The 25,211-nt window shown below is 38.8% G+C and overlaps 1 protein-coding gene across 5 annotated transcripts in view; it reads left to right on the top strand.

The window, feature by feature from the left end:
• The window catches only part of Akt3 (AKT serine/threonine kinase 3), a 281,481-nt gene that overhangs the window by 28,903 nt on the left and 227,367 nt on the right, over window positions 1-25,211 (top strand). The window contains exon 1 of one of the 5 annotated variants that reach the window (XM_032915107.1): window positions 20,909-20,947. The exons of the other annotated variants lie outside the window; for them this stretch is intronic. The gene's annotated coding sequence lies outside the window, so the exon portion shown is untranslated. Of the gene's footprint in view, window positions 1-20,908; window positions 20,948-25,211 lie in introns of those variants that run through there. 5 annotated transcript variants of the gene reach the window in all.

Below are 25,211 nucleotides of genomic sequence, written 5' to 3'. Positions count from 1 at the left end.
CAGAGCTTCCAGGGACTAAGCCACTACCTAAAGACTATACATGGACTGACCCTGGACTCTGACCTCATAGGTAGCAATGAATATCCTAGTAAGAGCACCAGTGGAAGGGAAGCCCTGGGTCCTGCTAATACTGAACCCCAGTGAACTAGACTGTTGCGGATGGGGCGGCAATGGGGGAGGGGGTCGGGAGGGAACACCCATAAGGAAGGGGAGGGGGAGGGGATGTTTGCCCGAAACCGGAAAGGGAATAATACTCAAATGTATATAAGAAATATTCAAGTTAATAAAAAAAAAAAAAACATAGTTACAGGTGTGACAGTACAATTCTTTTAGACCCTGGAATGAGCCGTTGCTGTTATAAAGAAATAGTTAAGCTTTTCCTCTCTTTATTTCTACCTCCTCAAAATATCATCAAAGGCTCTCTGCGTCCTTCCCCTCCTTCCTTCTCTCCCCTTCTCTAGAGATTCTTAAGGACCACCTTCCTCCCTTCCTGTAGCCACGTGCATGTAGAGGAGGTGTTATTTGGTTAACAGATAGCAAGTTTTCTATCCTTATAAATAATGACTAGGAGTACGAACAGCACTCTCATTCAACACGTCTGATTTGAAACCCAGAACCCACTCCATGCCCTGTGCCTTCCTCTCCCATCCCTTCCCGTCTAACACTCGTTATGTTGCTCAGGCACTCCTTTGCCTAAGCCTGCTAGTACCTGGCCACTTAATTTATTTATTAATTACTGAATGTTTATTGAGTTCTTTCCTATCATATTCTTATTACTGTGTGTGTAGTTACTGTTGGAATGTGTCCCAGGTGCCTACTCTGTAATAGGAGGATAGAGACAATAAACAAGTAATTAACAGGAACATTTCATGTGATGGTAAGTGTTATGAAGGAAGTAAACCATGATATGTGCTAGAAAGTTGTGGGTAACTAAGAAGATAAATGCAGGAAGGTGATCTCTGATGAAAGAGTCTTTGAATAGATAAGTTTATATGCATACACATGTATAGTTCGCCTTTTTAAAGTGGGTTAGTTCACTGACATTTATTAGTTTTATTGTAGTTCAACCATTCCCTAGGAATTAATAGAACTTAGGGGTTTTTTTTTTGTCATTAAACATCATACTCTTATTCTTCTCCTAGTACATGCAACAACTGTCCTTTCTGTATCTATGTGTAGATAGAATCTGATGAAAAGTTGTGATACTATAATACTTTGAGTAATTTCCACTCTTGTAAATGAGCCCTACACTCTGTGTCCTGATTTTTAGAGGCACTTTCTGGCAGGTCTGAATAACAGTTAAACATATAATATTAACAAACATTTATCTCCTTTCCTTTCTCCAATCCCTACCAAAATGGAAGAAAAAGAATGAGATAAGAAGAGATTACTACAGAAGACAGAAATAAATTTCTATTCTTTAAAAAAATAATGCTGGTGGACAGGCAGTGATGGACTCCAGTGAGTAAACATAGCCTTAAGGCACAGTGCTAGCCATATAAAGTACAATACTGTTTTTCTGAAGTTCCCAAGCACTTCAGCATTTGGAGACCCCAGATACTAAGGAAGGTAGGAGTCAGAGATGATTGAAACGGGTTTGATTGAGAAACTAACAGGTGGGGGCTTCTAGTTAGACCTACATATTTTGTGATGGATAGTTAGTTTGAACTCAACCTATAGACTTACAAGATCAAGGTTTATTCTTTTCACAGTCATAGAGAATGTTCCTGAGTTGAAAAACAGGATAGCAGATAGCTGCTTAGGCTAAAATGGGGAAACTAAGGTGAAATATACGTCTGAACTGGAAAACTTTGGGATGTCATCGTCTACTTTTTCCCAGAACTTCAGCCACACCTGTCCTGCCCACCTTTTGTGTAAAACTGAAGATATACAAACATCTTCTTATGCTGGAAGCTTGCCACTGGAGCTCCCAATTGTCAAGCCCTTTCTTTATGTTTTTATTTCAACCATTTTTTTTTCAGTGTCTTATGGTTGCATATAAACCCAACAGTCCAAGGCCATTGTACATGGGAAACCACAAATATAAAAATGAAATATTAAACCAGCCAAACAAGAGCTGTCAGAGGGATTCACTGACCGTTAATAAATAAATAGACATCATAGGAGGAATAAATAGACATCATAGGAGGGTCAAACACAAAACCCTCAAGCAATAAAGGGGGGCTGACATGGACAGTTCTGCATTCGTGTTAGCCTGATTTGAGGTCAATCCCTGGAGCTCACATAAAGATGGCTGAAAAGCATCAACTATACAGTTGTCTTCTGACTTCCACATATGCCCCATTCCTGTATTTACACATCATGTACTCAATAATAATAAAGAATTAAATATAAAAGAAAGCTGAGTAAAAATACCTTCCCAGATTGTCAGAAAAGATACTTAAATGATATTAAGAGAACATAAAAACATAAATGTGTGAAGATCAACAAAATTGGAGAACTCAAGATTGTTGCTCCCAGAGTGGGCAGTTGTGCAACTAAACCTTGATTTTGCTTTAATTAATGCTGTTCTGTGTTGCCCCCTCCCCTACCCTGGGCCCCACATACATGGTCTTACTTGGTCTTGGCTGAACTGGTAATTAACATTAGAAATTCAGGCAAATCTCAAACTCCTGCCAATTCAGGCTCAGCCTTCTGGGTACTGCAATTCTAGGCATCACCATATCCACTCTCTGTGTAGTTCTAGAGAAGTTGAAACTATCAGTGGATTTTCTACTAACGGAGAAATCAGAATACTTGAAATGCGGTCTTATTTCCTTCTGATTCTCTTATATGTTATATCCTTCATATTGCTTATATGTTAACATTTATCAAGAGAGGATAGTGAATGCTTTTTTGGGTGATGTTGATAGTGAAATGGAAAAGAATACTTGAAAAGAAATCATCAACATTGAATCTATAGATGTGTTCTAACTTCTGTTTGTCATATACTTGTTTGAACTTGATTCTTCCTTTCTGAATATTGTGATTAATTTTAGCTAGATGCTCAGACCAAACTTTGAAAGATCAGCAATGAGGTGAAGCTTTTTGAATTCTTTTTTTCTTTTCTTTTATTGGATATTGTATTTATTTACATTTCAAATGTTATTCCCTTCCTTGGTTTCCCCTCCAGAAACCCCCATCCCATCTCCCCTCCTTCTTTGAGGATGCTACCCCACCCACCCACCCACTCCCTCCTGCCTCCCCACCTTAGCATTCTCCTACACTGGGGCATTGAGCCTTCACAGGACCAAGGGCTTTTCCTCCCATTGATGCCCCATAAGGCCATGCTCTGCTACACATGTGGCTGGAGCCATGGGGTCCCCCCCCCATGTGTACTCTTTGGTTGGTGGTTTAGTTCCTGGGAGCTCTGGGAGGCGGGTGTCTGGTTGGTTGATATTGTTGTTCTTCCTATGGGGTCGCAGAAAGACCTAATAACTTTGTATATTTTCCTGTGGGGGAAAGATCTGTCATTTGTGTTATTAGATTCATGGATTCTGTTGCCACTTTCATGTTAAGTCACTTTGGTTAAATCATTTAAATTTACTGGATCTTAATAGAATATATGTAATTAGAGAGTAGCTGTGATGATTAAATGAAATTAAAATAGCTTAATCACTCTAGCTAGCTACTGTACCCGATAGGAAAAATACATTTTAAGTTTTTGTTTTCATGTTTCTTTTCTGTAGTATGTGTTAGTAGGGAATACTGTTTTACTAGATCGTAAGGCTTGTTGTATATGAGTTGATAAGTATGTATGTATTTATACTTTTGGCGTGGCAATTTTGTGTTTTGAAATACTTTCATAATTATCTAACCTCTCACACTGTGAACTAGGTAAGTGTTCATGTGTTTGCTATTCTCATAGTTGAGTAGTCATTCTTCCTGATTTGCAAAGTAAAAGTTTTGTTCTAAGATAATTTCAAAATGTTTGTCCTGGTGTTTTTGTTTTGTTTTATTTACTGAATTATGTGATATATTTACTTTAAAAGGTAACTTAATGTGTTTGGAGGATTGAGATTACTGGAAGTTATTTGACTTTATTGTTAGAAAATGACCTGAGTCGTGAAATCTAGTTCTCAGTGAAAATAAACTAGAGGTGTGGTCATTAGTTTTCTTCCTACAGAGATAAAATGGGTTTCTTGATGTCTGCTTGAAGCTGTTGCTTTAATTTCAGAGCCACATGAGCTTTGTCCTTTTCTGTACTAACTCTTCTCTTCCCCCACACTTTGGTCTTTGTATTCCTGGAACGATAGATGCGTGCATACGTGTGTGTGTGTGTGTGTGTGTGTGTGTGTGTGTGTGTGTGTGTGTGTGTGTGTGTTTACAGTTCTGATTACTGTGATAATAAGGACGTAGCTCAGGAGGTGAAGTGAGTGGTTGTTTAGCATGCACAATGATCTAGGTCCAGTTTTCAGCATTGCCTAACCCTAGCATGGTTTGCACATGCCCGTAATTCTAGGACTGAGGAGGTGGAAAGAAGGTGAAAACTTGAAGAGTATCTTACTACATATAGCACGCCAGGTTGGAGGCTAACCTTGACTACATGAGACCTTGTCTGCAGAGACCCTACTCAATTTATAATTAATAGTTGCAAAACTAAGTTCAGTCTAGTCGTCATTGCCAAAGGGATTCTTTATAATGACTTCCAGCTTAAATCATGGTACTTGCCTTCATAGTTTCCTCTTTTTGTGGCCTAAATCATGTATTTGGATAAACTCTGTAATCTCACTTGGACTAAAAGCTCTTTTTCTCACTTTTTTTTATCTAGCATGTAATTATCATTCTGGACATTTTAATAAATTAACAATTCCCCACAAGTAAATAAATAGAAATATAATGACAAATAAAGGCTCAGAGTTTTGTTTAGGATTATAATCATAGCCTCTGCTTTGGCCAACACTGAATTTAAAAGAAAGGTAGTTGTAGAAATGACTTTTATTATTGTTTGTCCAAGAACAGTGAACATTCCCTAGAACAGGAAGTTACTTTCAAAGACTTGGCCAAGCTAAGAAGCAGTACTGTCCTTGACCCTTTAGATCAAATGTTCTAGAGCCCAGATTTCCTTAAATAATCTTCATTAAAAAAAAAAAAAAGAAAATCAACACTTTGATTAAATGGAAAATTTATTTTATTTATATTTGGGCTTTATGTCCAAAGAACCTGACTAAATTTGCTAACAAAGTAAAATTTAATTTTTACTGGTTCCATTAAAAAAATTTTTTTTTTCAAGTACTAACACTTTAAATGAGCTCAGCTGTGGATTAGCAGATAAACAAGTTGATTCGGCCCATAGCTACTGAATGAAGCCTGGAGGGGCACAATTTGTCCTCTGCTCTGTGGCAGCGTGTTTTTCTCCCTCTGGTCTCTGTTGAGGGAAGGGGACTGAAGTAAATTACTCTGAACAGCTTTACCTGAACTGTTGACAAGAGCAAGTTGTGTTTAATTTTTGTCATTAACATAAAGCCAGTGTACACATCCCATATTTCTTTTGAAATACCCATATTGAACAGTTACTCACAGCCCTATTTTGCTCATGTTTTTACATAGCCATTTTGCTTAATGCTTTGTTTGGAATAGTCTGTCACTTAAAGATAGGAGTTGGGTGTCTTAGAGTGCATTATATTTTAGGACCTACTTGAGTTGGGAAACAGAATGTACTCTGTTACAATCAGCAGAATTTTATATACTCACAAGTATAAGGTTAGAGTAGAGATTTCATAAAGTTTATATAGATTTGTTTTAATAAGCCAGAGTAAGGTGATCCTTGGTATTTCTTTTCTTTTTAAAATTGAATATTTTTTAATTTACATTTCAAATGTTATACCTTTCCCAGTTTCCCGTCCATAACCCCCCTATTCCAGCCCCCTTCCTCCTGCTTCTATGAGGGTTTCCTACCTAACCACCCACCCATCCACCCCTTCCAGCCTCCTGCCCTGACATTCCCCTACACTGGAGCATTGAGCCTTTGCGGGACTACGGCTTCTCTAATCCTTGGTATTTCAAAGTAGCTTTTATTCTATAGTTAGGATATGTAACAGCCAGTGTAACAAAGCCCTGTATGCTTTTGCATGTATTTTGCTGTAAATTTTACATTAGAAAGGTGACATTTTTACTGCATACAAGCTCACTAAGCAGTAAGCTGTTTAGTATCATTTCCTAAAGTGTGTATTAATAATAATGTTTGTTTAAGATTAGATTGTTATCTGAGAGATACTTGGAGCAAAGAAAATAAAAAGTTTTGAGGTGTAGAAATTTAAAAAAATTACATTATAGAATTTCAAAATATGCTTTGCTAGTTTTTTTTTTTTCCTTTTCTTTTTTTCAGAGCTGGGGACTGAACCCAGGGCTTTGCGCTTGCTAGGCAAGCGCTTTGCTAGGTTTTACAGACTTTATTGACAATGTTTTTGACTGTGGAACTTCTAGAATGGAGTCTGATAGAAATTGGAAGTGAGAGAGACATTGGATAGTAGCATATTTAGTTAGAACATAATGGTTATATTTAATTATAATTTTCACTATACTAGCAGTGATTATGATTGACTGATTAATATTCTTTTTTTTCCTTTTCTTTTTTTTCGGAGCTGGGGACCGAACCCAGGGCCTTGTGCTTGCTAGGCAAGCGCTCTACCACTGACCCCCTGATTAATATTCTTATTCATCCTGTTTCTCTGACTGTTGTCTCATGTTTGTTGTAGAATCCCTATGCTTAACTTTTTATTGGTAGAACAAGGACTCTTGGATCTTTTGATTGGATTATGAAATTGAAACAGATTAGTTAACAGGAGGTAGGAACCTGTTGCTCTGATTTAGCCTGACTCACAGTAGACTAGCTCCTCAGAACACTTCTGTTAGTTGCTCTGCCTCGGTTCTGCTGGTTCACCTTCCCTAGGTGCTTGGGCCTCAGAACAGTTACTGTTGACCCTCATTTTCCTCACTCAACCCTGCCCAACTTTGGTCATGAAATACCAAGTAAGGTTTTATCAGTTGCCCTTCTATTTTCTGAGCTAGACATCTAGCTGAGAGTTATGAAGGGGTGATTAGTAAGTATTCATATTTTTCAAATGATTAAGTCTAGAGTTTATGATATGCATGCTTTTAAGCCAGTGGTTATCAACCTGTGGGTCACAACCCCTTTAGGGGTCACATACCAGATATCCTGCATAACAGATATTTGTATCATAATTAAGAACAGTAGCGAAATTACAGCTGTGAAGTAGCAGCAAAATAATGTTATGGTTGGTGTCACCACAGTTTGAGGAACTATGTAAAAGGGTTGCAGCAGTAGGAAGGTTGAGAACCACTGCTCTAGGCTCTACTTACCTGTGTGAACGCCTAATCCCCCTGAGTCAACTTTCCCAGTTTGTGATTATAGCCACGAGCCGCCACATTTGGCTAAGCTTGCCGTATTGTTTTTTTTTTTTTTAATCTTGTATCACTTTTGTTTATTATATAATCCTGGATGACGTATATTCATTTCTGCTCTGTGTTCTTGGTACGTCTTTTGTTTAGGAGAGTGATCCACATGTCCTAACATGGCACTGGTGAGCAGCACCAACGACCATTCTAGCTCCAGCCTTCTCCAGATTCTGTTTCACAGCATACGACCTCTGAATGCTTCAGCCGTGCATGTCTCATGACGTGCTTACCTTCCAAGCTTCTGTATTACCCTCAACATGATTTACATCAAGTGCTAAATATTCTGTGATCTTTCCAGCTTTAAGTGTGGTTTTTCTCTTAACATTGTTTTAAACTATTTTAGTGCTGTTATGTATAATACTTATTAATATACTTGACTAATCTACTCTGAGAGTTTACAATTGTTTTCAGATAGTAGATTATTGAAGTTAACTGCTTTGACCTGTAGTCGGTTAGATAGTTACACACACACACACACACACACACACTCTCTCTCTCTCTCTCTCTCTCTCTCTCTCACTTGTATATAACTGGAATTTATATCTTGCTCAGCAAGGTAAGAAAGCAAGTGTAGTCTTTCTGAATTATTGGTTCACTGGTTCTCTATAGTCCCGCCTCTTCTGCAAATGCCCCTGTCAGTGCATGCTCATTTGCACCAAGCCAGAGTAGGACAGGACATAGCAGACCACCCAGGGCAGATATACCAGTGGGCCAGCCTAACAGTGGCACTCCTTGTCTCCCACATTTTGCCAGCTACAACTCAGATGGCTATATTGACTACAGTGAATGCAGAGGGTATGCCGAGGAAGAGGTTATGGTGTATATGTGGAAATTGCCAGAGTGCTTAAAAACTTGTAGTTTACAAGTCAGACAAATCTGTTATTTTAATTCTGGATACATTGCTTATCAGAGATGTGATCAGGAAATTATAAGTAACTACTATATGCGTACTACTTTGCTTATAGTAATTTCTCAGTAACTGTTGGCTGTCATTACCATCCTCAGTAACATATCTTTGCTCAACAGACATCCTGATTTGTATGCATACGTACGATACATATGTGGGGGTTTTGTTTGTTTTTTGAGGCAGGGTCTTGTTATGTAGCCTGGGCTTCCATAGAACTCAACCTGTAGCTCATACTGGTCTGAAACTCATGATCCTTCTGCATTTGTCTCCCATGTGCTTAGGTTACAGATGTGAGTCACCATGAATAGCTAGTTGTCTGTTCAGTAAAAATTAAGTCAGTCTAAAATGGCTGTGTTGTGTTTGTTTCATAATCATTTTTCTCTAGTTAATATTATGCTGGGAATACCAGCATATTATTTATACCAGATATTGTAACATATTTAAATTTATTATTATTAATGTTTCTTAAATATACTATAGAAGGATGAAAATTATTTTTGTAGAGGTTTTAAAGATAAAGATAAAGGAGGAAGAAAGAAATGGATACTGGAGATATGACTCAGCTTACAGAGTGCCTACTATACACAGAAACCAGGCTTTGATCTAACCGAGTATGCGAGTGCACATTATAATACAGGCATTCAGAAGATGGAGATTCATAATTCAGGTCATCCTCTACTGCATAATGAGAGTAAACGTAGCCTGGAGTACTTGAGACTGTGCCTTAAAACAACCAACTAAACCACATCAACAAAACCTAAACGACATATAACCAATCTAAAAGTCCCTGTCATGATGGTGTGCACCTGTGATCCCCAGCACCTGGAGGCTTATGAAGGAAGATTGAGATCTGGAGAATAGCTTGAGTTGATTTAAGATGAAGATAGGGACAGGAAGAGAAGGGAGAACAAGAGGAAGAGAAGCTGAGAAAATTGGAGAACAGAGAAGTTTCCAACAGCACAACTGCAGTTTTTAGGAGAGAAATCAGAAGCAGCAGAATGAGGTAATTATTGAAATAAGTATTTTAGATTTGAAGTATATAAGCTTTTCAGGTTGCAAGGATCTGATAATAATACTTCACACAATTGCTGTAAAGACCCATGTGAGGGTACCATATAAAGAATCAAAAATTAAAATTATTTAAGGCTGGAATACAGTGTAGAAGTAGAAACTTAAAAGTTCTCTGAAGAGTCAGTTGTGTTGGATGGTGTTTTTCTGGGGCAAACACATGCAGGAGTGTTTTCCTGAACTGGACACAGGTGAAAGACTAAGGCAGACTTGTGAAGAAACGTTTCACTGATGAAGACATGGGAGAGAGGATGCTCTGGTAAAGCAGGCATGTGAAAGGATACGTGATGAGGATTTCTTCGCTAATAACAGGCATGTGTTGGTCCTCTTTTCATAATTGAGCTTCATTTGTCAGGAGTCCTCAGACTGATTGGATTGGGTGCATCTGCTGAGGACGTGCATTGAGGCAAGGCACGTGGAGGACACATGATGTTTGGAGGCGTAAATAGGACTTGATGAAGTGATGGAGACAGAGCTGGCTTGCTGGTACAGCTAGCTGTGCAATGCTTATGGGTCTTGTAACTTTGCTGATCTTCACTTCCCCTGAGAGAGAGACACAGCCTAGAACTCCTCTTGGTGTTCCTGCTGGTCCCTTCTGCTGACTTGAGTGGAGGCTGAGACCCTGTTAGGCCTGTCATCAGTGTTGAGAACCATACTCTACTGAACTGGAATGCTTGTGTATCTGTGAGGTGTTTGCAAGTGGATCGAGCTGCCACTGCTAGCCTGTGAACTAAAACTGCAGCTTTCCAAGACAACACAGATGGGAGTTGCTCCAAAGAACCTTTCTAAACAGGTCTACTCCCCCCCCCATATCCTTTCTTTCTCACTACCTCTTGTGTGTGTGGTAACAGGGAGTTAAAGCATCTAAGAATCATCATTAAAAGTACGGTTTGAAAAAAATCAACATTACATAGTATAGGAGCAGTGTCTGGAGAATTCTGGAGAACTGTCCAAACTAACATAAATAGAGTATTAACCAAGTTAGCTAGAATTAAGATACTTCAGAGAAAGGAAGCTGAAATTTTGTATCCCACAAACCCTCCAGGAAGCTGGGAAATACAGTCTCATCAGAACAAGGGGCTATAACATTGAAGAGGAGGAGGAGGACCTGGGAGAGAGGGAGAAGTTGTTCAGACCTAGGAGAAAAGTGAGAGAAACACAAATTGATAGCTGTGCTTCTGACTTTAGATTCCCAATCCAGGAGAGCAACTTCAGGTCCTTCTAGTAGATAAAAAATGAAAAACTTTAATGGGAGTGGGGTGGATCAGAAATAAATATGTAGTGGATAGAGAAAACAAGCCAAATGAGAAGTCAGTTCTTTTCTCCCTCCTCTTCCTCCTCCAGCTCTTCTTCCACCTGTTTTTTTGGTTTTTCAAGGCAAGGTTTCTCTGTGTCTTTGTGTGGACTTGACTGTCCTGTAACTCACTCTGTAGACCAGGCTAGCCTTCAGCTCAAAGATTTGCCTGCCTCTGCTTCTTAAGTACTGGGATTAAAGGTGTGTGTCACCATCACCTGGTAAGAAATCAACTCTTAATTTCAAAGAAAACAAAATGTTATTTAGACAAAAAAGATAGTGTTATTTACTTCTTGGAACATCTCTGATACTTAGTCATCTTTATGGTACAAGATTTAAATATTGATCTAACCAAATTTTAAGGCACAAATGGTTTGAGGTGGTTCGAGTAGGAAGTGTGGAAGGTGTCAAACTAGAAAACAGTTAAGGGGTGTGTGTGTGTGTGTGTGTGTGTGTGTGTTGTTTGTGCGTATGTGTAGAAGTATGACTTCTGTGAGTACACATGGAGCCTCTTCCTCTACCTCTAAGGTAGCTCTCTACCTTATTTCCTTGAGACAGGGTCTCTCATTGAACCAGAGTTTACCATTGCCTCTTACGCTGGCTGACCAGCAAACACTTGGAGTCATCCTTTCTCTGCCATTCCACTCTGAGGTTATAGCAATGCTTGCATAGCAAGTGAACTTTTCCACTGGGCCATCTCTCCAGCTCAAATACAGCTAAAAACTTTCTCACCAGGGTGGTTAAAGCTTTGGGGAAAAGGAAATGAGAAAGAAAGAAACTAGAAACAGTTTTTCCTAACAAATCAGTTGATTTAAAACAAATTGTATACATGTGTAACATTTCTCCCTTCAAGTAGATGTGTGTGTGTTTGTGTGTGTGTGTGTGTGTGTGTGTGTGTGTACAACTTTGTGGATTGTTTTAACTTTTTACTTTTTACTTCAGTGCAGTCTTACCAGGCTATGGTTGAGGGAGTAGGCCAGTAGATACTTTTTTGAAATACATGGGGAAGAATCTGTATGGAAAATGACCTGATGTTACTGACCAAATAAATGAAAAGGGGAAAAATATTCATAGGTAGTGATGCACTAATTGGTTGAAGAACAACAAAATGTAGCCAGTATATTCTTTTTTCTTTTTTTTTTCTTTTTTAGGATTGTTTACATGGACTGTAATAAGAAAAGAGAATGAACAGTTTTTTATACAGCTATGTTTTTCTTAATTAAAACAAACCTAATTTTAGCCCATATCAAAGAACATAGGAAGCAATTCCAAGGCTGTCATTAATAATCTCCCTTTCTGTCTAACTCATCATCAATAAATACCAAGTAAAGTGAAAATTTTCTTGTTTTTTTTAGTTTCATACATGCATACAGTGTAGTTTATTACATTCATCTCCTAGTATAATCTTGTCCCTTTCTTCTACCATCTGTCCCTTTCTTCTTTTTTTTCTTTTTTTTTTTTTTTATTAACTTGAGTATTTCTTATTTACATTTCGAAAGTGTTATTCCTTTCCTGGTTTCAGGCCAACATCCCCTAACCTCTCCCTCCCCCTTCTTATGAGTGTTCCCCTCTCCATCCTTCCCCCATTGCCGCCCTCCCCCCAACAATCACGTTCACTGGGGGGGTTCAGTCTTAGCAGGACCAAGGGCTTCCCTTCCACTGGTGCTCTTACTAGGATATTCATTGCTACCTATGAGGTTGGAGCCCAGGGTCAGTCCATGTATAGTCTTTGGGTAGTGGCTTAGTCCCTGGAAGCTCTAGTTGCTTGGCATTGTTGTTCATATGGAGTCTCGAGCCCCTTCAAGCTCTTCCAGTTCTTTTTCTGATTCCTTCAACGGGGGTCCTGTTCTCAGTTCAGTGGTTTGCTGCTGGCATTCATCTCTGTATTTGCTGTATTCTGTCTGTGTCTCTCAGGAAAGATCTACATCTGGTTCCTGTCAGCCTGAACTTCTTTGCTTCATCCATCTTGTCTAATTGGGTGGCTGTATATGTATGGGCCACATGTGGGGCAGGCTCTGAATGGGTGTTCCTTCTGTCTCTGTTTTAATCTTTGCCTCTCTATTCCCCTGCCAAGGATATTCTTGTTCCCTTTTAAAGAAAGGGAAGCATTCACATTTTGATCATCCGTCTTGAGTTTCATGTGTTCTATGCATCTAGGGTAATTCAAGCATTTGGGCTAATAGCCACTTATCAATGAGTGCATACCATGTGTGTTTTTCTGTGATTGGGTTACCTCACTCAGGATATTTTCCAGTTCCAACCATTTGCCTATGAATTTCATAAAGGCATTGTTTTTGATAGCTGAGTAATATTCCATTGTGTAGATGTACCACATTTTCTGTATCCATTCCTCTGTTGAAGGGCATCTGGGTTCTTTCCAGCTTCTGGCTATTATAAATAAGGCTGCTATGAACATAGTGGAGCACGTGTCTTTTTTATATGTTGGGGCATCTTTTGGACATATGCCCAAGAGAGGTAAAGCTGGGTCCTCAGGTAGTTCAATGTCCAATTTTCTTAGGAACCTCCAGACTGATTTCCAGAATGGTTGTACCAGTCTGCAATCCCACCAACAATGGAGGAGTGTTCCTCTTTCTCCACATCCTTGCCAGCATTTGCTGTCACCTGAGTTTTTGATCTTAGCCATTCTCACTGTAGAAACAGCCTGCTGGGCAGTTATGGCCGGCCATGCCTTTAATCACAGCACTTGCGAGGCAGAAGAGCTATGACCACACAGAAACCGTGTCTAAACAAGCAAACAAACAAAATGTCCAGCACTGAAAGGCTTTATTTGTTCAGACACATAGAGTATATTTTAAAAAGAAAAGAATCTCTTAGCCTCGTAGGTTGGTTCATACCTGTAGTTCCACCACTTCCCAGGCTGAGTCTAGAGAATTGACACAAGTTTGGAGGCCTGGGGGCAGTTAGTGAGTCCTGCACAGCTTTGGCTGCAGTATAAGATACTGTCTCAGAAAGTGAAGAAAAATAAGTATGTCTTACTACTGCGAATTAGTTTTTCTTCTAATAATTTAATATGAATATTGATAGTTAAATACATTCTGAGTACAAGACATAGATTAAATCCATGTCCTCAAGAGACATTTTGGCTAACCAGTCTATCAACAGTGTGGTTTCAGTATTCTTAAGTATTTGCTTGACAGAAAAGTATGTCAGTGGCTAGTTTAAGGATTTAATTCATTGAAACACTTTTGTGTACATTGGTCCTAGAATGAGTGTTCTGATAACAGATATTCTGTGGCCTTTAGAACTAGACAAGATTGTTTTAAAACAAAAGGAAAAAGCAGTTGGATTTGAAACATGTAAATCCACATTTTCATTTGCTAGCTACAAAGATACTATGAGATGATCTAATTCTTCATACCAACTACTCGAGACCAAAGCTAATGATAATCCTAAATGCTTTTTTTCTGGTTTCTCCTAAACTTAAACATTCTATTTATATATACTTTTAAATCAGTTCTTACGTGGTGTCTCTCCCTCCATTCGTTTTGTCTTTTTTGAAGTTTCTTTTCTTTAGTATTTAAGTAGTAGTGATCATTTTATAATGAGATGCTTCTGTGCTCTATTTACTCTTGTATACTTAAGCGTTAGGTTCAAGGTTATTAATTATTTGTAAACAACGAGTACCTTTTTGTTCTTTGCTAATTTAAATAGAAATGAGACTCATTGAAGTTATTGGTTATTCTCTTAACAAAGGGATACAATAGACTATCAAGGAGGTATTTCCATTTTTAAAATAGCTGTGCACAGTAATTGAGTGTCCTACTTTTGAAAGTTATGTTTTTTATTATATTAATTACCTACTATGTTCTCTAACAATAAGCCTGTAGGTCCGGAAGCTTACTATTATTGTCATATGGGAATTCCTGCTCTGGAGGCATTGACACCCAAGATTTGTTCATTTTAGAATTTAAAATTGAGAGGTACATAGAAAGAGATAATCTGAATTTTCGGGAGATGAAAACATAACTTTGTTCTTGACACCCCTTTGTGAGGAGAATTAGAAGATGGCATTAGATCAATGCATTTCTTGTTCATATTGAATCATAATTCAGATCCCTTGATTAAAATCCTCTATTAGGTTCTCATCTTATATGCAAGAAAAAAAATCCACACTGATCTTGATAATTATGGTTCAGACTTACTGGTTGGAGGTAGAATTCCCATGAGACTAATAAATGGCTTTTTGGTGGGAAAGGACTGTTGGGGAGATGAACAGAGTTGCTAAACTCCAGTTTCACACCCCCTTTCTCTGTTGTCATCCCTCTGTCATTCCAGTTTGTATTAGAATAGACACAGGAACTTTTGTAATTCTAAGGAAAGACTGAATAAGAAGATTTTATGTTTTATGGTTAGCTTCTCCTTACTTTTTGCTAGCTGACACTGTATGACCGTACTTTCAGGAGAGCCTTCTGATCATCCACTTAGCTGGCATTGCCAAAAGAAGGTACAGGCTCAGAGGACACATGCAGGTATGGACTTCGGGAAGTCATCCAACAAATCAAGAGTCACCTAATGGAGGAGAGACTTGAAGTCCTTCTGTACAGAGAGATGGGACATGAAAGCTCTCTGTAGGAGGCAGTTTTTCTTGTTTCTTTATTTTGTGCTAGTGTAGCTTCATGATAATTTTTCAAAGATGGATTCTTGAGTATAGTGGGGCTAAGTCTTTTATACATTTTTGGTTTCTTTGTCCCCCATAAAGTTATGTATAACCCAGCTGGTAATTTTAAACTACTAGGTAAGGTTATTAAAAATGGCTGGAATGTGAAGGAAAGGGGAGGAAGGGGCATGAAAATCACGTTAAAATTGAACTCAAGGATTGAACTGACTAGACCACTGTGATTGTTACTTTGACTTTTTTCTTCTTGGCCCTTGTAGAATGGTCTTCACCATTATAAAATTCGAAAGACAGGATTGGAGAGATGCCTCAGCAAGTTAAGTGTGCTGACCACTCTTCTAGCTGACTTGGAGTCCATTCCAAGCACCTACCTGGTGGCTGGTTCTCAGTTATTTGTAATTCAAGTTCTAGGCGATCCCATGTCCTCTTTCGGCATTTGTGGGCCCCAGGCATGTACATGGTGCACAGACATACAGACAGGCAAACTATCCATACGCAATAAAAAACATAGAAAACACTGTTTATACAGTCAGTAATTTGCAGTGTTGCCATTTTCACCTTTATAGGTAAATGTTTTGTGTGTGTTCTATATATGCGTCAGTGTAATACCTGCTATTCTAAGGAGAAGACCTTTAGGAAATGGATGTGATCGTTTTTCACTTGTACTGAGTTTTGTACATTGCTTTCTAAAGTGATTCCTGTCAGTTTACTTCCATCAGCAGTTATGGAAATTACCAGTTTTTTCATGCATTTACCATTGTGTTTTTCAATCTATAGCCGCTTAACGTGTAAATTAGTATTCTTCTAGTTAACGGTGGGATTTCTTAATTGTTTTTCCTTTGTATTACCACATTCTTGTAACTGCCCTTTTGTCATTTATGCTTCATTCTCACATGCTTTTATTCCTGAATAATTTGTTTTTAAAACTTATTTATTGAAATCCTGGTATTCTATATATTAGCTGTTTATTAACTGAATGGTAAAAATCTTTCAGTTTGTGGCTTTTCTTTTATTGTTACATATGTATTTTCATAATGCCAATTTTTTTACTTTAATGGTGATATATTTACCTGTCTTACGGTTTTGATTATGCTATCCTTGTTGTAACATATGTTGAATTTATGATGATAGCCACTTCATTATCTATTGTTATGTAACAGATCACCATCAAAATCTATTTTTTGAACATGAAAACATCATTTTTCTTTTTCTTTCTTTGAGCAGGAGTTTGGGAGCAACAAGACTGAGGGATCCTCCTAAGAGTCTGGGCTCACTTAGGTTCCAGTTAAGTTGTCAGGCAGGGCTGAGGACATCTGAAAACATATTGCTGGAGGATTTTCTTATTAAGGTAGTTCATGCCTCTGCAAAAGCAGTATGTGCTCTTTACTGCTGAATTATCTCTCCATCTTTCTTGCTACCTTTTTAATGTAGGTATGATTGATTAAATCACTGGTGGTTAATTCATAATGCCTTTTCCCCAAAGGATGATTGGTATATGGAGCTATCTAGGCAGGGACCCCAGCCACTGATAATATGATTAGCATACAAAAGTCTCTTCACTTGGTTGGGGATCTCAGGGATCCTAGAGACTTGTGTGTTAGGAATGGGAACTAATACAGTAAAGGTTCTCCTATCGCCAAGGAACTTACAAGGGTTTTCTGCCAGGAGCTTAGGAGCTAGGGATGAAGATCACATATGTGTTTAATATTTAGTAACAGGCTTCATGCGAGAGTGTGAAGATCACTGGGGGCCATTTACTAGACCCTAGCAACTAGAGACTCCTTTGTTTTCTTATAAGTGGTCTGTAGCCAGTCATATTTAGGTCGTCTTTTCTCCACATGGATGTGCTAAGGAGGGAGTTGTGTCATACTTTCCTTCCAATGGTATAAATGTTAGAATCTGTTATCATTGTTTATTTGGAGGGCTCTATGTACTTCTCTGCTATGGTCTACCTCCAATTTGTATGTTGAAGCCATGTAATCCTGATGTGACACACGTTTATTAAGCTGTCCTGACAGACTTACTCCTTTAGCTCCTTTATTGCTCCTTCTTTTGTATGTTTTACTTGTTTGTTTAGTTAGAGACAGAGTCTCAACTATATATAGCTCTGGTGGTTCTGGAACTCAAAATGTGGATCAGGCTGGCTTTGAACTCATGGAGATTGGCCTGCCTCTGCCTCCTAGGTGCTGGGATTAAAGGTATGGGCCACTACATATGCCAGTTCTTTGTAGCAAGCTGTGATCTGATCTTTCTTCTTCATATTTGACTTGCTTCTCTTGTCTCTAAAAGTCATCAAAAGAAGAATAGTTAAATACATCTATCAAACTTTTCTGCATTTCAACTTTCCAGGTTCTGTGAAAAATTCTGTCACAGTCTTGCTTTATAAAGAATATGTAAATATCCCCCTTTTACTAAGAAAGTAATGGGTGAAGATTTGTGAAATAGTTATATTTTAAAGCCATCTGCATTGCTGTCACCCAAATGTCACTTTTACGAGCATCTGAAACTCTTAAAGATTTGGCACTATAGAAATAATTTTTTTGTACATAAATAAGGATAGATAAGTTATATAATTGTATTTACATTGCGTAAAATGCTGGGGAAAAAAACCCAAGAAACAATACTTAACCTTAGGAAAAGAAGCAGGTTGTGAAATGAGCAGTTATTACACAGGGCTTTGGTGTTACTTTTTATTGTAGACCTTTATAATGTTTGAATTGTGACAAGTGGACATAGGACCTGTTTAATGGTTTTGTGGTTTAAACCTTGTTTTGGCATCACACAGATTTAGACTTTAAAGTTTCTGACCATCAGCCTACAGCACAATGTCCCTAACATAGAATATAAAGCCATTATCTTTCTTTCTAGGGTCATCGTTTCCCAGACATGCTTCCTCATTTGTATTCTAGAAAGGTGTTACAGCATAGTTCTTCTACAGACAAGACTATTTCTTAGTTATGTCTCATCTGTATCTTCTCCATGTTTATCTCAAAGAATCAGTTGGGGACTTCTCAAGGAAGCTTATCTTCAGATTTTGCAAGGTCAGGTTGGGTTTTTGACCATGCTGTGTAGTTTTCTATCTACTCTTACATGACTGTATTCAGTGATGTATTTCTTTATTGTGACACATAGCTACCAAAAAAATGCCTAGTTTTTTTGAAAAATATTTTTAGTCTAGTTTTTTGAAAAATATTTTTGGGGTTGGGGATTTAGCTCAGTGGTAGAGCGCTTGCCTAGCAAGTGCAAGGCCCTGGGTTCAGTCCCCAGCTCTGGAAAAAAGAAAAAAGAAAAAAGAAAAGGAGAAAAAAAGAAAAAAAAGGAAAAATATTTTTAAATATAGAAGAGGTGTCCTACTCTAAGTAGCCTGCAGTGTTTAATAGAGACAGACATGCAGGAATACAATCAAATACAGGAGGTAGTGTAATAGGCATGCGTGCTAACTTTCAAAGGAAGTCTTGGTGAGTAGTGATGATTGATGGGCTTGCGGTCCATCTTGATGGAAGCATTTTAAAAAGTCTTGGTTAAGCAGCAAATCCTGTAAGATACAGAGGATTCATGACTTGTGAACGTGAGAGAGAAGAACAGGCACAGATTGTGGCAAGTCTACTTGGGGAGATTAGGTATTACCTTCTAGGGAGTTAGGCTTTCAAATGCTTCTGAAAGATTTCATGTGACCAGCTCAGAGCAAAGTGATTACTTTTATGCTTTGCATAGTGTTTATTGGGAAAGAAGGAGATAAGAGGGACCTGTTAAGATATTTTGTAGTAATCCCTTATTATCTAAAACATTCATATTCATTAGGCATGTTGGCACATGCCTTCAATCTCAGCACTGGGGTGGCAGGTAGATCTCTGTGAGTTTGAGGCCATGCTGGTCTGTCTACATTGTGAATTCCAGGACAGCTATGTAGGTAGGTAGAGAAACTCTGTCTTAAGAATAAACAAATAAAAAGATATTTTGTGCTGAAAAGTACAATGTTAAAGTGTCAAGTATAGAACAGCCAGCCATATTTAAGCATGTTTGTCAATATATTTCACTTTTACTAGATTTTACTGTTACTCTGTTAATAGGATTTTTAATCCTTTGAGAAGGTAATATATATGTTAGTGGAATTATCGACAAGTTCATTCCAAATGTAAACGACTCTGTCTTGTTCAAGAGCATTGTGTTTATTTTATAACTTTGTTCATGCACTGCTTGTCTCACACCCTTGTCTTTAACCTTGACAGTTGCTTCCTCCTGTAAGCCATTGCTTTACACGGTTTGATCCCTCACATAACACTTACTACATTATCATCGATCATTTTCTTATTTACTTTTCAGTAGAAGTTCTTGTATTTCAGGCCTCAAGGAACTGATTGTTTAGCAGTTCCATTGTTTGTCTATACTCTATGATTTGATAAATGAATTCCATAAGGGCAGACACTTAATTCTTATGTGTAGTGAAGTTGGTAATACTTTGGAGGCACTCAGTCCTGTAAGAGGCAATAGTGGGTTAGTATTGCATGAAAGCGGCATTAAATTCTGGTTTTAGTTTCTTTGAGCTATTTTTCTCTTTTATAAATTGTGAAATCTCTCAGTATTTTTCTGTTTAGGTTGTCACAACAAAGCACAGACTAGGCGTAGAACAGAAACTTTCTCACCATTCTGGGAGCTTAATGTCTGAGATTGAGGACCCAGCAGGGTAGAATTGGGAAGCCCTGGTTCCTTACTTTGCTTTCACACATTGAAGAAAACACAAGTGTACATTTGTTTGTGTTTATTCTTTCAAGGGCCATACTTCCACCACAGGGGCCATATTCTCATGACTTCACTGCACTCTCATCCTTCCCCAAAGACCCTTTCCCCAAATATGTCACACTGACAGTTAGGACTTCAACATACACATTTTGGAACAGACACATTCAGTGTACAACACTGTCTTATGTTGCCCTTCTAGTAATTTATGGAAAGAATTTCACACTGTGTCTCTAACAGAAAAAGTGATATATTCAGTCTGTTTTAATTATTTCTCCTCGGCATGAATTTTGCTTCTGTGATATTGGAAGAAAAGAAATGACAGTGACTCTGTGCTAACATTAATGAAGAAGGGGAATATTGGAAGAAGAGTGAGGCTGCAAATGTGGTCTTGAGAGGTTTCCTTCACTGTGTCAGCTGGCTTGTAGATATGTACTAATGACACTTGGTACAACAGGGAAGCTTTTATGTTGTCCAAACATACATAACCTTCAAATCTCAATTTTTTGTTTTCAAGCCTTTTTTTTAAAAATTTCAATGATAAATTGAGTGTTTCTGTGAGCTTCAGAAAGCAGAAGGATCATGTAGATAAGTGTCTACAATAGTTGTACATTTATTTTAATGGGCTCAGAGCACTTCTACTTTAGATTTGTTAAGATATTTTTAAATTGGTGCATATGATCTCTTCCCACTTCTAGTCTTTGCATCTATACTTTCTGTCCTCTTAAGTTAGTCAAAGGCTGATTTTGTTAGCCCTTCTGGAACTGGGAAGAATCTCTGTTCTTTCATATTTGGCAATAATTGTCTCCACATTTACTTTATAGAGCCCTCTTTGGTGGAACCTACAGGCGGAGAGGAAGCACAGGATTCATAAGATGGCGGGCGGGTGAGTGACTGAGAATTTGGGGTAGAACTTAGTAGTGGTTCTTTTGTATAATAGCAGGAATAAAACATTTGGACATTTACATTGTGTGAGTGAAAACTGAAAGAATAGTGGATGATATTACGCCATTTTAATGCACATTTGCTTGGAATACCTAGTTTGCTACGTATGCTGTGATTTTCTTGCATCTGGTAGTGATTTGTCATCGAGCCAATAGTTTGGAGCATCCGTGAGCAAATAGTGTTTACCAAAGTAGATGTTTTCTTGGTGACTGTGGTCAAGGACATATCATTTTATTGGGATTTGGACTTTTCTGTTTGAATAAAAATTCATTTCTTTAGCAAAAATGCAGTTCATTTAGGCAAATAAGGTTTTAGAACCAGAAATCAAACTAGACTAAAAGAAAATACAAAAGTCTCTTAATTTATATGAATATAAAATAATCATGGCATTTCATTCAGAAGGAAAATTATCAACTTTTTCATGTTGTAAAATATCTAAGTTGAAAAGGGATTTTGGACAGTAATTCAACCTTACAACAATGCTGTAAACCAAGGGGAAAAGACAAGCAGTCATGGAAGGGGAGCTGCCATGAGCTAGAGTGAGAGCGAGCTCTAGTAGGTCGGCTGTGGGAGATATCCTACTAGTCCTGGGAGCAGAATAACCTGAAATTTGAAATCACACACTCCTGGTTTACTCATGAATTTCTGCTTTTTTTTTTTTGGTACTTCACAGAGCTGTTCTATTGTAACATGGGACTGATTGTAATACTGAAAAAGAAAATGTTTCTAGGAATTTTCCCAAAGTAGTCCATGCTCCTTTATTCTCCTTTTTTTTCTGTTTTGTTATAAATCTAACAGAGCCCTAGGATCTTTGAAGAGAGGAAGGAGTAAGCACACTAGAACATCGGGTTATTTTACATTTTATTTGAGTTCTTGAAAGTTCAAACAGTATGCACATGGTAGAACGTACACACCCACTTCTCTTGGTCATGGGTGCGCTATTTTAGAGAAGCCAGGCTTTAAATCTAATCCCTGAGGAAGCCATTACCATGCAGGATGGATGCTAGCATCATTATAGTACTCTTACATGTCAGCACCCGTGACTCTAAATCCTCTTACTCTGACTCTGAGAGCTTGTGAGTATCGGGTTTTTTGTTTTTTGTTTTTTTTTTAATTTAATTTTAAGCTTTTACTTTTTCACTTGACATCCTACTCACTATCCTCCCTCCCAGTAAGGCCCTCCCATAATCCTTCTCCCATTCCCCTTCTCTTCTCTGAGCTGATGGGGCTCCCCTGGGTATCCCCCACCCCAGTACTTCAAGTCTCTTGGAGGCTATGCACTTCCTCTCCCACTGAGGCCAGACAAGGCAGCCCAGCTATCCCACATGCAGCATACCCTACATGCAGGCAACAGCTTTTAGGCTAGTCCATTCATTCTAGGTGTTCCACATCTGCTACATGTGAGCAGGGAGGCCTAGGTCCAGCCCATGTATGCTCTTTGGTTGGTGGTTTAGTCTCTGAGAGCTCCAAGGATCCAGGTTAGTTGATTCTGTTGGTCTTACTGTGGAGTTCCTATTCCCTTTGGAATCCTCCTTCCTGTTCTTCCATAAGAGTCCCCAAGCTCCATCCACTGTTTGGCTGTGGGTGTCTGAGCAGCTGCTGGGTGTACCCTTTCAGAAGACAGCCATGGTCCTGTCTGCAAGCATAACAGAGTATCACTAATAGTGTCAAGGATTGGTGCTTGCCCATGGGCTGGGTCTCAAGTTAGGCCGGTTATTGGTTAACCTGATACATCACCTGTGCCTGCATTTCCCGTAGACAGGATACATTTTCGGTTGCAGTATTCTTTTTTTTTTATTTTTATTAACTTGAATATTTCTTATATACATTTCGAGTGTTATTCCCTTTCCTGGTTTCCGGGCAAACATCCCCCTCCCCTTCCTTATGGGTGTTCCCCTCCCCACCCTCCCCCCAGTGCCGCCCTCCCCCCAACAGTCTAGTTCACTGGGGGTTCAGTATTAGCAGGACCCAGGGCTTCCCCTTCCACTGGTGCTCTTACTAGGATATTCATTGCTACCTATGAGGTCAGAGTCCAGGATCAGTCCATGTATAGTCTTTAGGTAGTGGCTTAGTCCCTGGAAGCTCTGGTTGCTTGGCATTGTTGTACATATGGGGTCTCGAGCCCCTTCAAGCTCTTCCAGTTCTTTCTCTGATTCCTTCAACGGGGGTCCTATTCTCAGTTCAGTGGTTTGCTGCTGACATTCGCCTCTGTATTTGCTGTATTCTGGCTGTGTCTCTCAGAAGCGATCTACACTTCTGCACTTCTCTGCTTCATCCATCTTGTCTAATTGGGTGGCTGTATATATATGGGCCACATGTGGGGCAGGCTCTGAATGGATGTTCCTTCAGTCTCTGTTTTAATCTTTGCCTCTCTCTTCCCTGCCAAGGGTATTCTTGTTCCGCTTTTAAAGAAGGAGTGAAACATTCACATTTTGATCATCCGTCTTGAGTTTCATTTGTTCTAGGCATCTAGGGTAATTCAGGCATTTGGGCTAATAGCCACTTATCAATGAGTGCATACCATGTATGTCTTTCTGTGATTGGGTTAGCTCACTCAGGATGATATTTTCCAGTTCCAACCATTTGCCTACAAATTTCATAAACTCGTTGTTTTTGATAGCTGAGTAATATTCCATTGTGTAGATGTACCACATTTTCTGTATCCATTCCTCTGTTGAAGGGCATCTGGGTTCTTTCCAGCTTCTGGCTATTATAAATAAGGCTCGGTTGCAGTATTCTTAATGACAGTATATGAAAGATAAACAGAAAGAAGCATGGAAAGACAAATAGCCTTCTAAAGAGGCTACTGCAGAAATTGTCACTGCCTTTAAAGGATTTTGACTTATGATGAAATAATTTTATAATAATTTTATTCCTTTACTCATGTTTAGTGAGCCCATAAAAATTCATTTACATTCTTTATAAATCAACCTACACTAGACTGCTGATTCTTTTTCAACTTTTATTTCTGAATACATTTGGCTAAGTGATTGGTTGTTTGCTTTTAAAACCATGCTAGCTATCTCCAAGTTTTGTGCCTTGGACAAAAAAAGATTTATGTGAACTACAATGTTTGAGAATTAGTATAGCAATAGTTAATATATTTTTTGAAAATTTTTTCTTTTATTGGATATTTTCTTTATTTACATTTCAAATGTTATCCCTCATCCTGGTTTCTCCTCCCCTTGTTTTATCCCCCCTTCCCCTGCTTCTATGAGGGTACTGCCCTCCACCCCCTCACAGCCGCTCCCTCCTGCCTCCCTGCCCTTGCATTCTCCTACACTGGGGTATCAAGCCTTCACAGGGCCAAGGACCTCTCCTTTCATTGATGCCCAACAAGGCCATCCTCTGCTACACATGTGGCTGGAGCCATAGGTTCATCCCTGTGTATTCTTTGGATGGTGGTTTAGTCCCTGGGAGCTCTGGTTGATTGTTATTGTTGTTCTTCCTATGGGGTTGCAAACACCTTCAGCTCCTTCAGTCCTTTCTCAAATTCCTTCCTTGGGGATCCCATTCTCAGTCCAATGGTTGGCTGCAAGCATCTGCTTCTGTATTTGTCAGACTCTGGCAGAGCCTCTCAGGAGACAGCTATATTAGGCTCTTGTCAGCATGCACTTCTTGACATCTGCAATAGTGTCTGGGTTTGGTGACACTATTTGGTGACACTGGGTTTGGTGTATGGGATGGATCCCCAGGTGGGGCAGGCTCTGGATGGCCTTTCCTTTAGTCTCTGCTCCACATATTGTCTCCATATTTCCTCCTGTGAGTATTTTTGTTCCCCCTTCTAAGACTGAAACACCCACAATTTGGTCTTGCATCTTGAGCTTCATGTGGTCTGTAAATTTTATCTTGGGTATTCCAAACTTTTGGGCTAATATCCACTTATCAGTGACTGAACACAATGTGTTCTTTTGTGAGTGTTACCTCATTCAGGATGATATTTTCTAGTTTCATCCATTTGCCTAAGAATTTCATGAGGTCATTGTTTTTAATAACAGTAAATGTACCATATTTTATGTATCAATTCCCCTGTTGAAGGGCATCTGGGTTCTTTCTAGCTTCTGGCTATTATAAATAAGGCTGCTGTGAACATAGTGGAGCCTGTGTCCTTGCTATTTGTTGGAGCATCTTTTGGATATGTGCCTAGGGGTGGTATAGCTGGGCCCTTAGGTATGCCCTATTTTCTGAGGAACCACCAGACTGAT

Source organism: Rattus rattus, chromosome 10 (assembly GCF_011064425.1).
Source record: "Rattus rattus isolate New Zealand chromosome 10, Rrattus_CSIRO_v1, whole genome shotgun sequence".
In the NCBI taxonomy this organism is placed as follows: domain Eukaryota; kingdom Metazoa; phylum Chordata; class Mammalia; order Rodentia; family Muridae; genus Rattus; species Rattus rattus.
The sequence above is the reverse complement of the archived record's forward strand: the minus strand, read 5'-3'. Positions and strand labels throughout refer to the sequence as shown.